We start from the raw sequence: 23,954 nt of genomic DNA, 5'->3' as shown, positions 1-23,954 counted from the left end.
AGAGGATGGGAGCTTCAGTTGCCTGCCAGCCTGAAAACAGCCCTCAGCCCCTCACCCAGACTGGCCAGGCACCCCAGTGGGGACCCCCACCCTAAAGGGGGTGAGGGGAGGGCAGCCTAAAAACATCCATCAGCCCGTCATTCAGGCTGGCCAGGCACCCAAGCGGGACCCCCACCCTGATCTGGGACACCCTTCAGGGTAAACCAGCCGGCCCCCACCCGTGCACCAGGCCTCTATCCTATACTACAGGCAGGGCGGGACAGTGCAAGCTGCCATCTGGACCCCATGTGCAGCCCTGGGCAGCGGGGCATAAGTCCCGCCCCCAGCCGGGACCCCTATGTGCCACCTGAGACCCCAGCCGGGACCCCCGTGCCACCTAAGCCCCACCCTGCTAAGCCCCGTCCCCAGCCGGGACCCTATGACTATTGGAGAGCAGGAAAGTGCTGCTGGGCCCTGGGTTGCTGTGGTGATCTGGCCGTTGGTAAGCAGAAAAGTGTGGCCTGTAGGCAGCCCCCAGCTGTGCCTGATCAGGTAGCAGGAAAGACCGGCCTGCGGGCAGCCCCCAGCTGGGCCTGCTCCCCGGTCGCCATGGGGATCCGGGAGCAGAAGAGCACACACACACACACACACACACACTCAGGATGCCTGCTCCGGGCCTCAGGAGCCAGACTGTGGCCATCAGTAGGACATCCACTGAGGGCTCCTGGATTGTGAGAGGGGCAGGCTGGGCTAAGGGCAGTCCCACCCCCCAGTGCATGAATATCATGTACCGGGCCTCTAGTGTGTATATATATACTAGTATAAGGAACATTTCCCCCACCCACCCCCAGTAACATGTTTCTTGGTGTTTGCATTTTTTTATTTTTATTTTTTGTACACAGAGAATAGGGAATTTCAGAATTTTTACATACATTTTAGCAAACAAGTTTTGATCTATTGGCTTCTTGTTGCAGTAATGCAATGGCAATCCCCTCTGGTGCCACCGGCCCACATTACTACAAGAAAGTGTAAACACTAATTTCTTAGGAGGTGAGGCCAGCCCCACAGGAACTTCTCTTACATCCCTCTGGTCTACAATAATTCTTAAATATCTAGATTTTTTTTTTCCCTCAAGTGAATCATTAGATGTTAAAAATGGAACAACAGAGTCACCAAGGGTCACATGCTTTCCAGCAGAAAGCATTCTCCCTCACTAGGCAACTACCACAGTGTGGACCTGACTGCCCGAAATTATGCTCAGGCGATTAGTCCATATTGTCTGCATCTGGTTATGGAAAAGGCTTTCTTTTAAAAAAAAAAAAATCCAAAGTGCATAGTGAGAATAAATCAAAGCTTTTTTTTTTTCAGCATCAGTTTCATCTAAGCATCTTTCAAAGCGAGGACTGCTGAGATGCCTTGCCGTTGTCCTCCCTACCCTCCAAAACTAAAAAAGTACTAAATAAAATAAAAATAATAAAAATGTCAAGCAATTTAGACATTCATCAGCCTGGTAAACAAATTCTGCCAGCAAACAGAAGTCCTACTGTTGTAAAGAAAATTGGTAAGACAAAAAGTACATATTGTTAACGTAAAAAAAAATTCAAACCTGTAAAGAATTTTTGTTAGTTTATTTGAGCCAAATTGTCAACAATTGCCAGGAAGCAATATCTCAACGGAGTAGGTCGGTGTTCTGGAGAATGGAGAGTTACATCTATATGCATTGTAATCAAAGGAGGGACATAGATGGGTTACATGAAATCCATTGGTGATAGACTAGAGAGGCAGGAGAAAGCAAAGCGGGGAAACCTCTGGGATTGTATATTCAGTAAAATGATGGACACACACTTAGGTGGGTGCAGGAACAATTAACATGATAATGAAGAATTTGTGGTCTCTGTCCTGGCGCCCAGGCACATTAGGTTCTGCACCAAGGGGTCTGGAAAAAGGGTGACATGAAATCCATTGGTGATAGACTAGAGAGGCAGGAGAAAGCAAAGCGGGGAAACCTCTGGGATTGTATATTCAGTAAAATGATGGACACACACTTAGGTGGGTGCAGGAACAATTAACATGATAATGAAGAATTTGTGGTCTCTGTCCTGGCGCCCAGGCACATTAGGTTGTGCCCCAAGGGGTCTGGAAAAAGGGTGGTTACATGTTACCTAGACATTTCAAGGGTATGTTATCACAGATGCAAAAAGGCAGATAGACTCAGTTAAGGTAAAGGTTGACCTTGTCGGTGAAGATACTAGCCTAGGATGCAACTACCCACCATAACTGCTTTTAGATAAAGTTTAATTTCAGACCATCCTTTGTAGTTACTTTAGGTCTCTGAGTTTGCAAGACCTCCATGCAGGCCTCCCCTGAGCTTGTCAGGTTAGCATGTGGCCCCTTTTGTCCACAATATGATGACCCAACTGCTGTGTTGTTGGGTAATTTATAAGGTTGATCTCTAACTTCATTGATGTAAAATTCTATTGGAGATATTAGGGCAGCCATACAGAAAAGGATCATTCCAGTGAATGCTATCCATAGAGCATATTTTGTAGCTTCTCTTCGCCAGTGGGAAGCCACCAGCAAACAGTGTGGTGATAAAAAGCAGTGCGGTGGCCCACTTCTGGGGAAGCTGAGGTGGGATGCATGTATGGTCTAGTTCAGTGATGGCGAACCTATGACACACACGTCAGAGGTGACACACGAACTCATTTTTTTGGTTGATTTTTCTTTGTTAAATGGCATTTATATAAAATAAATATCAAAAATGTAAGTCTTTGTTTTACTCTGGTTGCAAATATCAAAAAATTTCTATAGGTGACCCGGCACCAGAGTTAAGTTAGGGTTTTTCAAAATGCTGACACGCCGAGCTCAAAAGGTTCGCCATCACTGATAGTTCATGGATTGTTTGACACTGTCGCACCAAGGCCCACAGTGAGTGCTCCCTTAGACTCCCTGGTGTTGATCCAGTTGGGGTTGGTGATGCTGGTGATGGTGAAAATAACGGCAGCAAGAAAGAGACATCCTGATATGATGGTTGGCTTATCCATCTCCTTGCTTTACTCCCCGAAATCCCCCATTCCCAGGCAGGCCATGACCTCCCGCCCCATGAGCCTCCACAGGGGCCGAAGTCCCCATGCCACTCGCACCCTTCGCCCTCCCCTGAACCAGCCCTAACACAAGCTTTTTTTAAAAAATATGTTTTTATCGATTTCAGAGAGAGAGGAAAGGAGAGGGAGAGAGAGATAGAAACATCAATGATGAGAGAGAATCGTGGATTGGCTGCCTCCTGCACGCCCCCTACTGGGGATCAAGCTGGCAACCCAGGCATGTGCCCTAACAGGGAATTGAACCATGACCTCCTAGTTCATAGGTTGATGCTTAACCACTGAGCAACACCTGCTGGGCAAGAAACAGATTCCTTTTAGGGCTTTTTTTGTTTTTGTTTAAGAAAAGGTATACATGAAAGGAAATGAGAAAACTTTTGTTGCCCTATTTTTGCACAGCAAAGTACTGTAAATTAAAATTTCATGAAAATGATTGTAAATGAAAATTAAGTCTGATGTTCTAATATTCTAGAGAAAAATCAGGGAATTTCTAAACTCACATTTTTTAAAACATATAATTTTATTGATTTCAGAGAGGAAGGGAGAGAGAGAGAGACAAAAGCATCAATGATGAAAGAGAATCATCAATCGGCTGCCTTTTGCGCACCCCACACTGGAGATTGAACCCGCAACCTGGACATGTGCCCTGACTGGGAATGCAACCATGACCTCTTGGTTCTTAGGGAAACACTCAACCACTGAGCCACGCCGGCCAGAAAAAACTCACATTTTTAAAATAAGTTTATAGTTAAGATAAAAAGGAAAGAAAAAAAAACCTTTTTATCTTATCATTCTCAAATATTAGTAACATGTTATCTCACATTAGATAAACTATGAAGGTTGTTTCTTAGGCATGGGGTAAAGAATGTGATTACACAGGCAAATGTGGATTGTAGCAAATAATACCAATATATTGTCATCTCTGTAAATGAAATGAGCTCAGAATTGTATATTTCAGTGGTAGTCACTAAAGAAAGAAATAAAGTTAATTATAGTAAGATGTTATATCCTTAAACATGTTAACTTAACTACTAGTATATAAAATTAGGTTGTATAAATAATACCAGTAATTTTAAAAAATATTATTTTAAAATTGATTCTAAATTCTAATTATTACTATAAGGAAGTTCTTGGAATGTGGATTGGCATGGTCTTGGAGCTTACACAGTGAGCAGATTGACTGCCAGTCCAAGTTCCAATCATTTGAGACTACAGTGTTAAGGTTCTCTGGTCAAATCAGGTAACATTACAAGTGCCATTTAAATGACATTGCACCCTTAATGAGTACTAGAACCTAAAATTTCTAAACAAGTGCAATATAATTATGAGTGGAATCTAAAGAAATGACCTTGCAATTATCTTTGATTATATGTGTGGGACCAGGGCAATCACCAGGGACTTGATAAATGAAGGAGAAGTGAGAGCATGGAAAGGACTGAGCCTAACCTTGATGGTTTGAAAATGGAGGAACGCAATCACAAGCCAAGGGATGCAGGTGACTTTCAGAAGCTGGAAAAGGCAGGAAAAACCGATTCTCCTCCAAGCCTTTTGCTGATAGCTTGGCTTTAGCCCAGTGAGACCTTTGACCTCCAGAACTGTAAAATAATAAATTTGTGTTGTTTTAAGCCACTCACTTTGTGGTAGTTGTTTATAGTAGCAACAGAAAACTAAAACAGCCCAGCAAATTTGAGAGTAGAGTGGTTGATGCCAAGGTGATATTAGGTCAATCATGGAGCTATTTGCCTCTTTGATTTGTTAATTTTTGTCCGTTCTAAGTGTTCGATTGTTGAGGTTTCTCATAATACATCATATGGTTCCCTTGGATACATGGTTTAACTAAGGGAACTGATTTGTTCCTGCCTGCTCCTTATGAGTTGAGGACGAAGACTATATATCCAGAATATCAACTTCAGTCACAGACCTATTGATATGTGGTTAAAAATAATCGCATTCTGTGCTTTTAATGAAATGAAACTTGTTTTTCCGCAAATGCCTATGGCATCTTAGTGTTGCTCTTTAGTCAATTCCTTCAACTGCTATTTTATAATCCCATTCCTCCCATACTTCACTAATTAGTATGTCATTTGCCTGGATACCAGTAAACATCACAGAAAGTTAAGAGGACTTTCTTCAGGGCAGACTTAACTGTGTGGAGATCTTTGTAATTTATTTTACATGGATTGTGGATTTTGTGGGTAGATGTCAATGCTGATTATCAAATGATTAGGCTTTTTTTTAAGTCTGAATGGGTCAGATATATACACTTTTGGCAGAGTATTAAACCTAGGACATTTTAAATTATATTTTGTTTTCTCCATTCATGTTATGGTCCAGAAAGAATGACTTGAGACTTCCTGTTATGAGCAAATCAGTCACATTTGCTAATGTGTCCATGGAAAATCTGGTCAATAAGTATATTGGTTTCAGATACAGGGAAGCTTACCCTGATCATGGAATTCTAACAATGCTGAACAGCTTTATGATGTTATGGCAGATGCCTTGAATAGGTGTCATGATTTTGTTTCTTACCTATAGAATATGTGAATGGTTGAGGTAGAGTTAAATTATATAATGTATTTCAGTATATGAGAACTCTAATAATACTTTATACCTCTTTTTTACTTTAATAATTCTGGCTTGTTAACTGTGCATGAATCTACCTTTCATCATGGAAGAGTGACTGTATAAGAAAAGAGAACCTGCCTTATTTATCCTGGCATCTCTCCTATTCATAACGTAATAACTTTTGTATGCTAGCTACTCACTAAATGTTGCTTAAATTGATTCATTAACATGGGGGGGGGAATAGATTCAACTACTAATGGAGTTTCTAATTTGAACTTGTCTCTAAAACTTAAGTTTTCCTTTTGGATGAATAGAATCAGCCCTGGCAAAATTATCATGTAGTATAGACCCTCCTTTGTAGGAGGACACAATTGAAAAAGAAATGTCGGTACTAAGCTTGCTTAGTTTTTTTTCCTCCAAAGTCAACAGTCAGATGTGGAACAGACTGAAGTGTCATTTTACAGAAGTGTTTCCATTAGGAAATATGAAGTCCGAAGGTGAGACGCCTGAAACTCAGAGGGGTTAGGGAATTTGTTCAAGGTAAGAAGAGTGCAGGTTTGCACACAAGCTTGCTCACACTAGATCAAATGCTTTCTTTTTAATCCTTCAGAATAGGGTGAAGAAGGATAGCAAAGAGTTATGTTACACCATAGTAGGCATAGCTTGTTCTCCATGGATCAAGGCTGATAGGAGCCTGGGCCCTGATACAAGGCCAGAGAAGGCAAAACATGTCCAAGGGCTCTGTCTTCTGCTGAAGTGGATGCCAAGGAAGTCTGTTTACAGAGGAAAGCGAGAGAAAAAAAATGGAACCATAGGAATTTTATCAAGTCCTAGGGCATGGCTCTGATTCCTATAAACTGCCTTTGCCATATGATCTTAGATTACTTTATTTTCCCCAGCTTTGTTGAGATACAGTTGACATATGGCGTTGTGTAAGTTTAAGGTGTACACTGAGATGACTTGAAACAAGTGTATATTGTAAAATGTTTACCATGATAAAGTCAATTAACATGTTGGTCACCTTACATAATTGCCATTTTGTCGTTATGGTGAGAACATCAAAGCTCTACTCTCCTAGCAACTTTGAAGTAAACAGTTCAGTGTTAACTGTAGTCACCATACTGTACACACACACACACACACACACACACACACAAATCCCTGGCACTTATTCATCTTATAATTGGAAGTTAGCACATCTCATTTCTTTCCCCACCCTTCGGCTTTTGGCCACCACTATTCTACTCTCTATTTATAGATTTCATATGTAAGCACAGTATTTGCCTTTTTCTGCCTGACTCATTTCCCTCAGCACAATATCCTCAAGGTCTATCCATGCTGTCTCAAAAGGCAGAATTCTCATTTTTTAAATGTCTGAATTACTTACGTATAATACAAATGTCTTTATCTCCTGTTATAGATGTACATGTCTTTTTCCATTTATCCATCTGTGGACACTTAGGTTGTTTCTATATCTTGCCCATTGTGAATAATGCTGTGATGTACACAGGAGTGCAGTTTAAGATAGTGATTTCATCTTTATCCGTATACCCAGGAGTGAGACTGCTGGATCACACAGCCACTGAGCCAAACCGGTTAGGGCAGCTATTTTTAATTTTTTGAGGACTCTCCATACTGTGTTCCATAGTGGCTGCACCAATTTGCATTCCCATCAGTAGTGCACCAGGGTTCCCTTTTCCTCACATCCTCGCCACCATTTGTTATCTCTAGTCATTTTGACAATAGCCATTCTACTTTTCTTATTTATAGTCCATGGTATCAGCATTTGAAAGTTTTGTGCCTTCATTTAAAATAAAACTTCATTTAAAAATTTTAAAGCTTTAATTTACTTTTACTAAAGATATAATGTTATTTGAAGTGTGGAAGAATCTCATATCTGGTTAGTGACATGCAAATGGGCCAGTGGATGCAGTGTTGCCTTAAACTCCATATACTCAATTTTCTTAATGTCTAATGCCTTTGTAGTGTTTTTAAAACCAGGAGAGATAAGAGCTTTTAGCTTACTAATGGAGTGAAAAGCCAAAGCATATCAAAACACCTATGTTAGTATTATTGCCTCTAACAATAGATAGAACTATACACTTGATCATATTATTTTATTTCATATCCCTTGGTGTGTGTGTGTGTGTGTGCAATGCACACACCGATGTTTGTGGTGTTTGGGTGTTGGCAAGGGGAGGTGAAGAGTTATTGACCCGATTTAACTAGAAGTGTGTAATGGTCTGAGCTTGTATTAACTGTACAATTTAGTCAAAGATATTGAGACTTTATGCAAGTAGAGATTGGAGGTTGGGATAACAATTGGAAAGCTACCAAATTGATGGAAATTAAGTGGTGCCTGTAGGAAAAAGGACAAGGAAATAGATTTGTTGCCTGAGGAGAGAGGGTTTTTCCACAGTATTGCAGGGAATGCATTCCCAGGCTACACATGCAGGAGGACTTGAGGTGTAGTGGCAAGATTTATTGGGGTGTAAACAAAAGACTGTTCCCAGGAACCCATGGTCTCATCCACAGGCAGGTGGCTCAGCGCCCTCTTGCTGCAGAAGAAGTCCAGCTTCTGGGCCTGTAGGCTTGCCCTTGTCCCCACCAAGCCCAGGAAGAGGCCCAGGACCAAACCTCAGCACCTGAGGCTCCGGGGTCCCGCACAGTCTGCTCTGCCCTGTACTTTGGGCCCCCAGCAGCTGCTAAAGGGAGAGAGTGCCAAAGCCTCTGATCTTTGTTAACCTTTGTTTATAGTTACTTAGGCTTGGAGAGGAGTAAACTTTCTTTCAAACTATCCAATCACTTTCCAGGATCTTCCAGGGTTTCGTGCCCTTACTCTATCTGATCTTCTCCCCAGAGTTTCCCAGGCTAAACTCCTCCTCTTTTGGCTTCTACTTTGCATGCCTCATCGTTTCGCCTCTTCATCTGGATTCTTTTGTGCACGCACATGTTAGAACTTCTCCCTGACTCTTTATTCCTGCCCTTCAACCCCCCACCCTTGTAATCCTGGCTAATGGGCCAGTTGTTCTCCCCGGGAGATTGGAAAGCTGGTCTTCCCTGCCTGCTTGGGGATTAATGTCCCTTTGGTGGAGGATGTGGCTGTCCCTGGGGCATCTCTGAAACTGTGGCTTCTAGACTTAATCAAGCTTAGTCCATTTTGCTCCCCTCTCTTTTGTTAATAACTAACTAGAGACCTATGTGGAAGTAGAATCTACTAGAATTGACAACTTTGATTTGATGGTCGAGAGGGAGAGACAGTGTTGCTGACTCTGAGACTTTTGAGCTGAGTCACTGGCCAAATGTTGGTGCATTTATTTAATAGAAAGCCGTGAGACCACAGTGCATGCTGAGAGCGACGTCAGTGAGCTAAGTGAAATCACAGGTTCTGATCTAGAGAATATTTTTAAAGCCCTTTCTTTATGAACATGCTTCCTGTATTAGCTGAACATGGCATGTTAGCGGTGGGGTGTTCTCCGTGTCCTCATCTATTGCTGGTTAAAGTGGGCCTCTTGCCATGAGCAAAGCTAGAGAACAAGAGAGAGAAAATTCCTTTGTCTGGAGATTTTGTATTCCCCAATTTTTTGCAGACATTGGGTTCCACACTCTTAGCCAATGATCTTTGTTTCCAGGTTAGACTGATAGGCATGTATTTTTCCTTCATTGCATTTTACTGCACATATGTGCCCACTTTCCTCTCCCTAGTGATTTGCAAAGAATGAACTAGTGGTTCCCTGGGGAGCATAAATTTGCAGCTTTCTGGTGAAGCTGCCCAGATGGCCACGCTTATAATGTTTGGCCTTCCCTTTGTTCCTATTTTATTATTAATATTAATAACTAGATAATTACCATGGTAACAGTAATATCTCCTATTGACTGGATAACAGTTAAAGAAAAGAAGAGTCTTAAATGTTCTATGTACTGAAATCACTTCTAATAATTCTGTTCTATTAGTAGTGAGCCACTGTCAGCAGCAAAAGCGGGGGGGGGGGTGTGGGGGGGCGACCTATTGAAATGATAGTAGACGTGTATATTCTGTGTTTAGGACCGCCTTGCTCCTATTATATTTCCCTGTGGTCTTAAAGAAATTAATCCATGGAGACAAATTTAATTAAAGACTTTTTCCCCTTTTATGCTTATCAAGTTAAAAATTCCTTTTTACATTACAATTCTGAATGATAATTAAATCAGGGAATAAATTTGGACACTTTTCTCCTGTAGGTGCGGACTTTTAGCTCCATTGTAATTCTAGAATTCCGAACGTAATAGGATCACAGTCAGTTTTGCTAAATGAATGTTAAACTTATGGTACTTTTTCTCCAGAAAAAAAGAATATGGGGATAATTTTTATCCAGATGAGCAAAGGAACCCATTAGAAGGTTCTCATGGTATTTGTGAGGAATCTAATTTTTGTGCCTCCTGACTAGTTTACTGCCTTTCCTCACCCAGAATATATGCCTGAGCTTTCTGCCCTGGGGAATTTCTTACACTTTTAATTCAGATGAAGAATCAGAGCTTTCCATAGAACCTCACTTTTCACTCCTTAGTCATAATTCATAATGCAAAAAAACATCAAAATCTCACAAGGGAAATGCGCAAATGCTGGATATAATTTGGGAATAATACTACAAACAAATTCATTGCCAAGAACATATTGTCTTGTTTGAAACTCAGAATTAAAAACCTGTTCCAAGAGCACGCTTGCTCTTCATCACGGTCTCCCCCCGAGATTGTATTTCCTCTCTGTCCTGTACCTACATTATTGAAGAATTTTGGAAACTGGAATTAAAAAATCAAAGCGCACTCTAGCGTACTTTTGGAATTACTCTTGAGAGTTTGTAACCTTGGCAAAGGTTAGTCACCTTCAGCTATTCTCCCCCCAGGGCTCCTGGTGCAGTTGCCTTTTCGTTTTTCAAAGGTTTATGTAGCAAACAGCACAGTCTGCATTTACCTCTCACCCTGCAGAACTCGGTGATTTAACTCAGCTGGCCTGATTTCCTTTAGTTTAACTCAGATGTACGTCTTGTAAACAAAATGAGTAAAACTGTTGAAGTTTTACTGTGATTACATAGGTGTTAAAGTTGCATATTAAAGTCCCTTAGTGATACTGGTTATCTTTTTCTACTTCAGCAAACACTAACTTTACATTAGGAAATTTTGAATTTTTGGTAGCTTTGATAAAAATAAATACCTTAGATGTTAATAATTTAGCAGGAGAAGTAACTTATGTGAAGAAAAATGAACTCTACATGTAAAAAAACCCCACAAATATATAATTATAGCTCTTTAAACTTTTCTAACAGACTCTATAAAGTTAAGAGACCCCAGTTTCTGTCACTTAGATAGTAATTTTTTAAGGATTTATTATTGTAAGTTATGCAAAATCATACAAAAGAAAAACAAAATATATATAAAAATTCTAGTTTTTATATATCTTATGTTGTCAAGTTACTTCCTTGATAGTATAATGTTATATATCAAACATATCTTTGCAATTCTTTTTTAACTTTAGAAGTTTTTATAATAATACTAAGTAATAAATTTAATTATATATAAGGCCTTTTTAAATTTAGCATTCTTGTTATTAATAACATGCTTACTTCATAAAGTTAATCATTTGTTTGTATGAAATTGAGTCTTAGTGTTCATATTTATGTTATATAAAAGTAGCTGATAAAGCAAACAACCTTATTGAAATTTTATTCCTTCACCTTTTAAAAAATATATCTTTTTATTGATTTCAGAGGAAGGAAAAGGGAGAGGGAGACAGAAACATCAATTATGGGAGAGAATCATTGATCAGTTGGGTTACCTCCTGCATGCCCCTCACTGAGGATGGAGCCTGCAGCCCAGGCATGTGTCCTGACCGGAATCGAACCGCTACTCCCTGGTTCATAGGTCAACGCTCAACCACTGAGCCATGTCGGCCAGGCATCCTTCACCTTTTTGGAAAAAGAAAGTCCTTTGAGGGGTCTCTGTAGAGTACAAAATGAAGTTATATGTAATTGATTAATCACCTATATTATTACTTCAGGTAACTTTACCCTAAATAAATGGATAGAACACTTACTAGTTATTAAGTACTTTGCTGTGTTAGGGACAAAGGTATTTGAAGAGTTCTCAGTAAAGATGTCTGTCTCTTATCGTCAGATGTACTACATAACTGTGCTATTCACAGTACAATTTGTTCAGTGTATTACAATCTTAGTGTGTGTTTAATTTTGAACTGCACAAAGTTTCCTGATGCTTTCATTTTACTTTTTGAACTAATGTTTTTAATGGAAGAGGCAGAAAAATACCAGATCTTACTTTGTAAAAGTACTTGCTTTATTTGGTTAAATTATAGGAAATGTCCAGAGATTGTTTATCTTATTATTAAAACCGTTATATACATTTAGAAATTCAGCCTATTAAAATCGCTGGGAAACACATTTTACAACAGGCTTTTGTTAGTGCATAGGTCCAAGTGAAGGGATCTTTCACATGGAAAACAAAATCCCCAGCACCCACTGACCATGGAAAGGTTGGACTGCTGTTCAATGGAGAGGAAAACGGACGTTGGATCCAGACAAACTCGAAATGGAATCCAGAACCCACTGCTTATTAGCTATATGACTCTATATAAGTAACCAAAACTCTGAACTTCACTATTTTCATACCGAAATTATATATGTGCTTATCTTATATGGTTTAGAAAATGTCATAGTTGTAAATTGTTTGGTAAAATACCTACCTAAAATATGAGACACACCCAATAAACAATTGCTCTTGCCTGGCCAGTGTGACTCAGTGGTTGAGCATCGACCTATGAACCAGGAGCTCCACAGTTGGATTCTGGTCAGGGCACATGCCCAGGTTGGGGGGCTCAGTCCTCAGTGGGGGATGTGCAGGAGGCAGCCAATCAATGAGTCTTTCTCATCATTGATGTTCTTCTCTCTCCCCCTCTCCCTTCCTCTTTGAAATCAATAAAAATATATTTAGAAGCAAACAAACAAAACAATGGCTCTTTATTTCTCCAAAGATTATTGTAATTTCTTCAAAAACAAAGAAGGCAACACTGACCCATCACTGTTAGGGAGGACGTTTGTGACAGAAGGCATGCATTTACAGAATGACTGGCGGAGTAATGAGTATATTGTAGGCAACAAAATGAAACTAACGGGCTCCCAAGGGATTCAGCACATGACCGTGGCTTCTTTATTATTGTTCATAACTTTACTGAGTTATCTAGTCTCAGACTCGGTGAAGATTCCCTGGAACATTATGTATACAGTACTTTCACAATGTGTTTTGTGCCTCGTTTACGTCAGTTGAAAATGTGGATGTATCAACATCAGAGAATCCAAAGATTAAATTGAACAGTTCCAATGGCCAGGCTTGGTCACCTTCTTTGACCTAGGATATAATTTAAGCCAAGTTAACTTTAACTGTGAAAAGTATGAACTAACTGTGAATGTCAAAACAAGTTCTTCAAGAAGAGAGAGAGTTACCTTTCCCCTATTTGAGAGAAGACAGAGGGAAGGGCAAAGCAGAGCCTCTTGAGATTGTGTGCAAGGTTGCCTCTGGCTAAAAGTTAATGATCAGTTGCCTCTGAGCCCCGAGAAAAGTGTCAAACTCATGTTCTGTCTCTATTCAGGTAACTTTTAAATTATACAAATTGTGACATGTTAAACTATTCTGTAGATTATAGACATGTGTTGTTTTTTTCCCCAATCCATTTAATATAAAATGATTTCATGTTCTGAGCTTAATGGAAGAACAGTGGAAAACTGTTTACTAGTATAATGTTGGCTGATAGAAAAAGATTTTGCTCTTGAGTTGTATGAAATTGAAGCTAATGAAGGATCCTATACTTGTATTAGGAAAATAAAATTTTTAAATGTTTTTATGAAACCATTGTCATCCTTAAACTTCTTTGCTGACAGATGATTAATCATAATTACTTAAAAATAATACAGTACATTATATAGTCTTCCAAGTCTTCATTAGTCAGGAAATTTTTAAAGTTTGCCGAACATTGAAATTTTGAAAACAACACTGAATCTTTAATCACTAAAATTTCACTTTTATTGATATGTAAATATCAAAAGTAATCTTATTTTTCTTCTTCAAAGTCATAATGATTTATAAATATCTATGTGTACTTTGCTGAACAAATTGTAAAAATAAATTGGGCTTAATTATGGGGCTTAGGCAATAAGTTTCCAAAACATTTGCCATATTATGGCAAAATATGAAGTTATTATTTAGTTGTAATTCAGGTGATGCCATCTGTATAATTTAGATGTAATTAAAAGACATCGCTTACTAAATTTCACAGTTTTTAAGGCTAGTTTCTAAAAATAAAAGTATCTTCTCTGTACCTTTACAGATTAATCGTATTCTTAACTGAATTCTCAGCACAAAGAGGTACATTGCTTAAACCAATGAAGCAACAAATTAGATGGATTTATATAGAGAGTTTCTTCTAAAGTGTTTCGGCATTGTTATCTTTATTTAACAAGTATTCCAGGGCAAGAAAACTTACTTTGGTTGTATTCAGACTCAAGTGATAAAGACAAGCAAGCATCAAAAGCTAAACATTATTATGGTGCTACATATGCAATTTTCCATTTATATTTCTCTTGAACAGAAATGAAATGTCAGGCAATGATTGATGATTATACAATGGAAATGTGGAGTTAGTAGGCACATTGAAGAACAAATATTTAACAGTTGACAAAAATAGAGTTAATGGTTTATTGGTCAATGATTCTGCTGTTTTTGAAAGGGGAATCATATTTTATTCCTTAATACATTTCTATTTGGAGGTATAGCTAAATAGCACTGGTATTTAAGGTGTGGTTGTGGAATGATATTTTCCAGATTCACCCTTGGCGTTGCTAAAATTTGTGTATCAATTTATTATAATTTATATAATCCAGTCCATGGGTCTGTTTATGTATTTCCTTATGTATATTTATGTTCTAAAGGTTAGAGAAAAGAGTACCGCCAGTTCTTTTATTTTAACTTTACTTTTATTGTTGACATTGTTACAATGTCCTCATCCCAACCCTTTTTTGCTCACATCCACCCAACCCCTGTCACCCCTTCCCTCTGGCCATCACCACACTGTTGTCTGTGTCTATGTATTATGCATATATGTTCTTTGACTAATCCTTTCACCTTCTTTCATCCAGTCTCCCCTTCCCTTTGCCCTCTGACCTCTGTCAGTCTGTTCCACATGTCTATGCCTCTGGTTCTATTTTGTAAGTCTTTCTCTGATTTGCTTATTCCACTTAACATAATAAGCCATACTGATGGGTTCATAATATGTAAGTTAAATGTGCAGGTGGCTGAAGTTTCACTAATTTAGAAAATTTAAAATATGAGTGAAATAAAAATATATGGATAAATATGAAGCATCTTCATTTAAAGTGTGAAGCAATCTAAGTATAAAACACGTATTGGACTTAAGACAATTAAAAACTAAGTTGGAAATTTTAACAATTAAGACTTTTTCTTTGAGTATGTATAGATTTCTTATCTTCTTTTAAGTAGACTCTTCAATTTGTCTTGATTATTAGATAGTTGTATTCAGAATCTGGCTTGTACATATTTAATATATAGGAGCTATTGGCTGTGTCCAGTGGATATTCATCTACTTCTCACTTTTTTATTGAGAATATGCAAATCAGGTTACCATCAAAAAGTTTGTCTCTGCTCATTTAGCCCATTATCCAATGTTTTCCATGAATTGTTAAAAAGTTCACTGACACCCTTTGGCAGTTACCCACAGAGAATCTGGCTTGTACATATTTAATATATAGGAGCTATTGGCTGTGTCCAGTGGATATTCATCTACTTCTCACTTTTTTATTGAGAATGTGCAAATCAGGTTACCATCAAAAAGTTTGTCTCTGCTCATTTAGCCCATTATCCAATGTTTTCCATGAATTGTTAAAAAGTTCACTGAGACCCTTTGGCAGTTACCCACAGATATTAAAGACACACACACACACACACACACACACACACACACACACACACACCATCTAAAAATGAGAGAGATAGAGAATGTCTATGTTTTCAATGTTGTAAAGGGAGTAGGTGTTGGGAAACTTACCTCAAAATGCCACCATGACAGTTAACTTGCTTTGCAAACCCTAGGTAAATCACACACCCTTGTAAGAGCCTCCGTCAGGTGGGCTATAATGGGATTATAACAGTAATAGTAGTGTTTCCTTCACTTGTTTAATATGAGAACCATGAGAATTCATATAAAACTACCTTGTAAACTATAAAAATTACAGAGCACTTCCTGGGGCTGCCATAACAAAGAACCACAAATGAGGTGGCTTCAAACAACAGAAATGTATTATCTCTTAGTTCTAGAGGCTAGAAGTTTAAAATCAAAGTGTCAGCTAGGCTGGCTTTCTTGGAAACTTCTAGGGAGAGGATCCTTCCTTTCCTTTTCTACCTTCTGGTAGCCCCAGGCTGTAGCAGCATCACTCCAATCTATGCCTCTGTCTCCATGTGGAATTCCCCCATGTTTCTGTCTTCACATGGCCATCTTCTTATAAAGACACCTGTCATATCGGCTGAGGAGTCCGCTCTACTCAGTATGACCTTACCTTGACTTATATTACCTATTTTCAAATAAGGTCACATTCAGAGGTATTGGGGTTAGGATTTAAACATATTTAACTTGAGGGACACAATTCAACCCATAACAGTCTTCTTTCTGACCCACCCCAAACTCAGGTCCTTCCCATGTAAAAATATGTTCACCCAATTCCAACATCCCCAAAATCTTAACCATTTCAGCATCAACTTCTAGCTAAATTAGTATGGATGAGACTGGGGTTTGGCCCTTCCAGGGGCAAAATTCCTCTCCATCTGTGGACTTGTGAAGTCTAATAAACAAGTATCTGCTTTCATGATACAACAATGGGACAGATGAAATAGACATTCTCTACAAAAAGTAGAAATTGGAACTTCAGTCCCTTCTATTAGGCAGAACATGAACTTCTGCCTCCTTGCCTGCTTCCTGTTCCAGATTCCCACAGACTCATTGTTTCACCATATTTGGGTCAATGGAGATGTTTGTTGTTATTGCTTTTATTATTATTTTTTTGGTTAGTTATTTAATTTGGTTTTTTGCTTTTCAGATTTTATTTTTTATCACTGTGTGCTTGCACCAGAGCAGTTATATCCAAATGCAAAGTTACAGAATTATCTTGATCTGCTCACTGACTTTTGACTAAAGCTGGATAGCAAATAATCAAAACTGAAGTGGCTGGCTGTTCTGTATTGTCTGTTGCAATAAGATAGCTCTGCTTTGTATTCTAATTGGGTGGGTTGCAAAAGTGGCATTATTGAATGCTTACCTAGATGGAAGGCTGTGCCAGCTCTGTACCAATATTGTTCTGCAAGAGTACTTTATAGTATAAGGGTTTTAATTCAGATTCAGCTTTAGATCTAGTCAGTTATTTGAACCAAAGCTTTAACAAAGCCATGGAATTCTGTGCTATAAAGTATAAAAGATTTGATTATGACTTGGGATATTTTGTTTCCATTTCTATCACTTCTATTATAAAATAACTTACAAGGCACTTATAAAATTTAGAATTTTGAGCAGTATAATATGCATGTCAGGATGATTTTGCTACATAATATTTCACCTGGACTGAAGCTAATCTATTGGATAGAATTTTTAGCATTTTATATCTGGTGTAAAATATCTACTAAAAATGAGGAGTTAGTTTTGGCATAATTAACAGTGAGCCGTTCTTTCAGACAGTAATTGGCCAATAGATTCAGTTGTTACTCGAGGCTAGATATGAAATATACTAGAATGACCATGTTGTCAACATAGACAGAATAAGTACTGATGAGAATCTCATGATGTTGAACAAAATTAAACCTAACTCAGCAAGGTGAGTTAATTAGAGACTAGACTAGTTGGAAGGGAAAATAGGCTTCTTTGTCCATTGGTAGTCCTTAGTATATTTAATTTTTTAGCAATAACATATTTCATATTAACATTTAATTAATATATTTTCTTTTTACTGTAGGTTGAAATCACAAAAAATAGTAAATAACTATTTCATGTAACCTAGGAGGGGATAGGCAACAATGAAAAAACATTATATTTCTTACCAATAATGCTGAGTTTAATAGTAGAAACATTTTATAAAGATGAAACTATGAGTTTCATTTTGTTTCTCAGTTCTTCCAAGTGACTTTAGTCTCTATAGGACTTTCCTGTGATATTTTCAGGGGCATCATTGGTTGTCTAACATAAAGAGGGAATCAACTTTATTTGTTAGTTCTCCAAGTAGCTCAGCATCTCTGTACCAGGAACCTTTGCAAAATATATTGTCTCCCCCTGACTCCCCACTTGATTCAATCATGCTCATTATTCAAAACATAACCAAAATGTATTTATGATTTCTTCTGGCTGGTTTAATTACACTTATACATCCTAATACAATAGTTATCAACCGAGACCAGTTTTTCTCATCAAGAGTTTGGTGAGAAAATTATACCTTCAGGCCATAAGTCTTAGAGGATAAGATTAATTTATCACCTATACATTGAGTTTCCTAATATCTGTACAACACCATTGGGAGAACTGAGAATAATCATTCAAATCATTTTTTTGTGTGTTTGATGGTTCAAATAATTCCATGCATTCTCCTGTGTTTCTCTGTCTTCACATGGCCATCTTCTTATAAAAACAGTTTTATAATCTTTCTCTCCACCCCAGCCCTGGATTGGTTGTTGTTTCTCAAAGAATTTTATACTCTGTGAAGTCATAGATCATATCTTGTTCCATCATTATACTCCTAACCTAGCACACTGAACTCCTTCCATGTAGTTGTGTGAGAAATATTTGTGAAATAAGTGATACAATGAAGGAAGCTTCTTCTGGCAGAACTTTGATGGTAATTCATATCACAATATCCAATATGCGAGTCTAGGTAACATAAAAACTAGTATTAATATTTGAAAGATCCAATCAGGTGGGGAGAGTGGGGCTAATCTATAGTTATACTTGTCTTAGAGAGTGATAGCACTGATCTTTGCTCACAGGTCATTCTCTTCATAACAGTTGGCCTAGGTCAGCAAGGATGAAGATGGGACAAGGCATGTGCCGCTCATTATGCAGCAGGCTAGCTTGGATTCCAAGTTCATAGGGTAGTAATGACAAGGGTCCCAAGAATAGAAAGAGAGGAGGGGCTCAAATATACAAATGGTTTTCAAGGATCTACTTGCTGTTGCAGTGGCCACAGTGTATGGACTGAGTGTTTGTGACCCACCCCAAATTGTGTGATGAAGTCCTAACACTCAATGTAGTGGTATTCGGAGATGGAGCCTTTGAGAGGTAATTAGGTTATGAGGGTAAGGACTTGGTCTGATGGAATTATTGCCCTTATAAGAAGAGACACTGGGGAGCTTGACTTCTCTCTGCATATATGCACCAAGGAAAGGCCTTGGGAACACTCAGTGAGATGGTGGCTTTCTGCAAGCCAAGAAGAAGATTCTTACTAGACCCCAACCATGCTGGTACCCTGATCTTGGACTTCCAACCTCTAGATGTACGTGAAAATATATTTTTCTGTTGTTTAAGTCTATAGTATTTTGTTATAGCAGCCCATAGAGACTAAAGCACATAGCAAGTCACATGGCCAAGCCCATAGTAAAAGTGAAAGGAGCTATTTAAGAGGTGAATACAGGGAGGGGGATAATTTGTGGCCAATTTCCCAACTTACCATTATTGTGCTACCATATAGTCCTTGAATAAGTATGATGCATGACTTAATAAAAAATATGTAGTTATAAGTTAATGAATTAGTTTCTTTCAATATAAAACATTAAAAAGGAAAGCTAACCCTTTAGAAAAAATGACCTGGAGTCAGATATTTTGATATTATTCAGCGCTTACACATCATGCACTTAATTATTAAGTGTACTTCAGGACTATTATATGTTTTACTAGTTTTGCAGATGATCTCATATTTCCCAAGTGATGAGACCAAGTGACAATGCAGCAATGCAGGCTAAATATTAATTAAACCTACCTTCATGAAATCTGTTCAAAACTTAAAATCTCTATTATTTCATTGTCAATCGACCTTCAGGCAAATTTTCAAGAAATTTATGAGGGTGCCATCATGAATATGTGTTCCCAAGTGTCTCTTGGATAAAATATGACTCATGTCGTTCTTGTTCTTAAAATGATTAAGCCTCAAACCTGAACTTGACAGCAGAGTCATTGTACAGATTGATGTTCTCAATGACTCACATGTGACAGGTGTTGCTTCTGATTTATTATGCTCCTAGGTATAAACAATTTACCTCACTTTTTAGTATTTTTACTATGCTCTTTTACTAATTGGATGAAGAAAATTAATTTCTTTTATACTGATTTCATGTGCATTTAGAATAAACTAATTTTAAATTACTTTTACTTTATTAAAACATATCATTTTAATGTGTTTTTAGTATGCTGACATAATTTTGCTCTTTTCTTTTTTATGTCAAGTAGCTTCTGATTTTTAAAAAATGTGTACTTAACAGAGCACTAATACATACATATATATGTATATTTACTAATTATTGTTTTTTTATTACCATGATCTAGTCAAGCACAGCAAATGTACTTGAAAAGCAACAAAAGATACTTAGGTACAGCTCCCACTAAATGAGCTTATAATTTCTCAAAAATATTAAAAAAAAATAAGAAATCCACTTTTCTCTTACTCCTCAGGAGTACTTGAATAATTATAATGCTTTAAAATATTTTTTAAAGAATTAAAGTACATCACATTTGAAAAGAAAACCAAATGCAATAAATGGAGTCAGGGACAATAATACAAAATTCCTTCCTATATTATTTTCTTCTATTAAGTAGATAAGAGGGAATTATTATTTATTATATACTTTACCAAAATAAATTTAATAAATACAACCAATTTTAAGTAACATTTGCATAAGTTAGAAAGAAGATTCATATAATGCATATTCTGGAGCCTACCATTCAACTGAAGAATTCACTAGAAACATCACTTAAAATGATTTTATTCCTCTTCTTTTTCATCTTTAACCTACTCCCCAAAAAGGTAACCATTTTTTAAAACCTAGTATTAATTCATTGTTTTGTGTGGGTATGGGGGTATCTTTGTTTCCCAGTTTTATTGAGATATAACATTTTGTAAATTTATGACATAAAACATGATTTCATACATTTATGAAATGATTACCCCCAAAAGAGTAGTTAACACCTTCATCACCTCATATAATTACAAATTTTTTGGTGGTGAGAACAATTAAGATCTACTCTCTTAGAAACTTTAAATATATAATAAAGTTTGGTTAACTATAGTAACCATGCTATATATTAGATCCCCAGAATGTATTTATCTTATTACTCAATGGGAGTACCCTTCATTCAACATCTCTCAAATCCCCCATCCCACAACCCCTGGCAAACACCACTCTACTCTGTTTCTATGAGTTTGATGTTTTTGAATTCCACATATAAGTGGGAGAGAGAGGAAAAGACAGAGAGAAGCATTGATGTGAGAGAAACACATCGATTGGTTGCCCCCTCCAAGTGCCCCAACCAGGGCCGGGCCGGGGAGGAGCCTGCAACCAAGATATGTGCCCATGATTGGAATCAAATCTGGGACCCTTTGGTCCGCAGGCCGACACTCTGTCTGATGAGACAAACTGGCTAGAGTATATTCATTATTTTTAATAATAAATCTTCCCTCCTACTCTGGGAGGGCTTATCTAGATTACTATAATGCATTTCACTATGTTGCTGATATATCCTCTATCTCCCTTCAATCATTTTCTTAACCCTATCTTTAGGAGTATTTTCTAAAATGCAGACTAACTAAATAATTCTCTTGCTCAAAAAACAGAATGAAAATTAAAGAAAAAGCAATAATTCTCTAATATGTCTCCAACTAAATATTTCTTGGAATCACATGAGATCAGAGAGAGAAAGATCAAATGGCTTTTTCCATTACTGTTTCTCACCATTGCTAATGCCGTCAGTGGAAACAGCAACAACAACATTGCCTATGTGAATAACAGTTCATGTCTCTTAACACCCCCAAAGTCACTGATCCGCAGGGACCAACGCTGAGGTGCAGGCAGTAATGGCAAAAATGTTCCCTGTCCAAATCTACACCAAATTTGATCTTCTGTCTCCTAAAACATCACTGCATACAGAGCCTCAAATTCTTTCAGGAAAACAGTTTATTTAACTTCTGTATTTAAAATCTTTTTCCCCTGGAATCCCCTTTCTGCTGTTGTTCCCAGATTTGAAACGTTGTCATTCTAGTAAGCAGGCCAGAAGGGATAGCAACTTGTTCCTATTTCACATTTGTCACGCTGTCTGTCAGGCTAGGGTGTTTGGTAGGAGCAAACAAAAGCCAGAGAGCGCCATGCTCTCTTGTGGAGCATGAAGGAATGTAAAGGAAGCATTAGGACAAGGAAGTAAGTGAGAGCTTTTCATCCAAGGCTGAAGCAAAGACAGAACAAGCATGAGTGAATCGCGTGGAGCTGAACGGAACCCAGTCAGGCAGGAGAATCTCTGGTCTGAAATACTCGGTAGATGCCAGGGTGCATGAGAAAAAGGCAAGTTGGAAACAAGGAAAACTAATGAAATGCTTAATTTGAAGATGATGCTTGGAATTATGGGTGTCTTCTGCCCAGTTGGCAGCCAAACCTGAAAGAGAGCAGCCTTTAGGAGAAAGCTAAGGGGGAGGAAAAGGAATGCAATGTGCAATGGGGAAAGGTTTCTAGTAGTTGTGTTACTTCTAATTTGCTTTGGTACATGTATGGCATCGATTCCCAGAGGACTGTATTTGATTATTTATTCATGTATTTTTGTGGGAGCCACAGGCTTGACTAGTGCGGTGAGAAAAGGGGAAAGGGAACAGTAAAAGTTTCTTCTCTGTGTTTGTGATGATAGTTCATTCCGGTGACCTTCCAGAGTGACAAGCAAGATCAGCCAATTGATTTATTTTCAACAGCTCAGCTTGCTCCAATCTAGGTTGTATTTAAATTCGGGTTCATTTTTTTTTTTCCAGTCAGCACTAACTTCATGACCAGTGTCCAGTGAATATTACAGAACAATAACATCAAATTCTAAATACAGGGCTGGAAATTGTGACTTCTGTGGAACTTCACAGTGAGGCTTCCTTAGAGTGGATCTTCATAGTGAATCTTCAGAATGTCATAAACTGTCATGAAAGTGATCACTTTCAGCTCTACCTCCTATTTCAGCTAGGTTTCATTGATCTTTTATAAGAAATGACAGCAGTTAACAGTCCCACTGATATCAGTGTCATAAAATTTGTAAGTTTGACAAGAGGAATATCTTTTGGAATGTTTGTAAATGTTTATTCATTATTAATCATCTTATTTAAATTCTATTGAGCAATATATGATTGACATGATTCCTGATTGGTAGTTTATAGTATTAAACTAGAGGCTCGGTGCATGAAAATTTGTAAACTGGGGCGGGGGCGGGGGGGGGGTCCTCAGCCCCGCCTGCCCCCTCTCACAGTCCAGGAGCCCTCAGCCGCGCCCATCACCCCACCCTGCTGCTGCTGCCAGCCACCACAGCTGCCTGCCCTCGGCCCTTGCAGCTGCCACGGCTTTGTCCGGAAGGACACTTGGCTGTCTGGCCTAATTAGCATATTATGCTTTTATTATTATATATATATTTTTAAATTTAAGGGTATATAAATGGGATAAATGGGAAACAAAGATGTACGGTGTATGAATTGTACTATTAAATACTTCTTTAAAACATTTGAGTATATAATATGTGAAGTGCTGTTTTCATTCTATCTTTGAAAAATATCTTCATGTGATTTACTTGCAAAATCGAACCAATTGTCCCACTTTTATGGGAATATATTTTATTTACTTTTTATTGAATTTATTGGGATGACATTGGTTTGCAAAATCATACAGGTGTCAAGTGTATAACTCAACAAAACGTCATCTGCACACTGCATCATGCACCCATTACCCCAAGCAAAGTCTCTTTCCGTTCCCATTTACCTCCCTTTGCCCACCTCCACCCACCCCCTCTTTTCCTCTGGCTATCACCACGCTGTTGTCTGTGTCTAAGTGTCATATATATCTAATCTAATAAAAGACAAACATGCAAATTGACTGTACTTTTGCTATGCCCGAAGCCACACCCACAAGCCAATCAGAGTAACTATATGCAAATTAACCCAACTAAGATGGCGGCCAGCAGCCACAGAGCTGGAGTGAGCAGGGGGCTTTGTTGCT

General features: G+C 38.1%; 1 protein-coding gene and 1 pseudogene across 3 annotated transcripts in view; one reads left to right on the top strand and one right to left on the bottom strand.

Moving 5' to 3' along the window:
* The window catches only part of SLC16A7 (solute carrier family 16 (monocarboxylate transporter), member 7), a 137,878-nt gene that overhangs the window by 49,456 nt on the left and 64,468 nt on the right, over positions 1–23,954 (top strand). The window lies entirely within an intron of this gene.
* LOC102757002 lies at positions 1,335–3,114 on the bottom strand (annotated as a pseudogene).

This window comes from Myotis davidii, unplaced genomic scaffold (genome assembly GCF_000327345.1).
Source record: "Myotis davidii unplaced genomic scaffold, ASM32734v1 scaffold506, whole genome shotgun sequence".
NCBI lineage: Eukaryota > Metazoa > Chordata > Mammalia > Chiroptera > Vespertilionidae > Myotis > Myotis davidii.
Note: the sequence above shows the minus strand (reverse complement) of the source record. Positions and strands in the feature narration are given on the sequence as shown.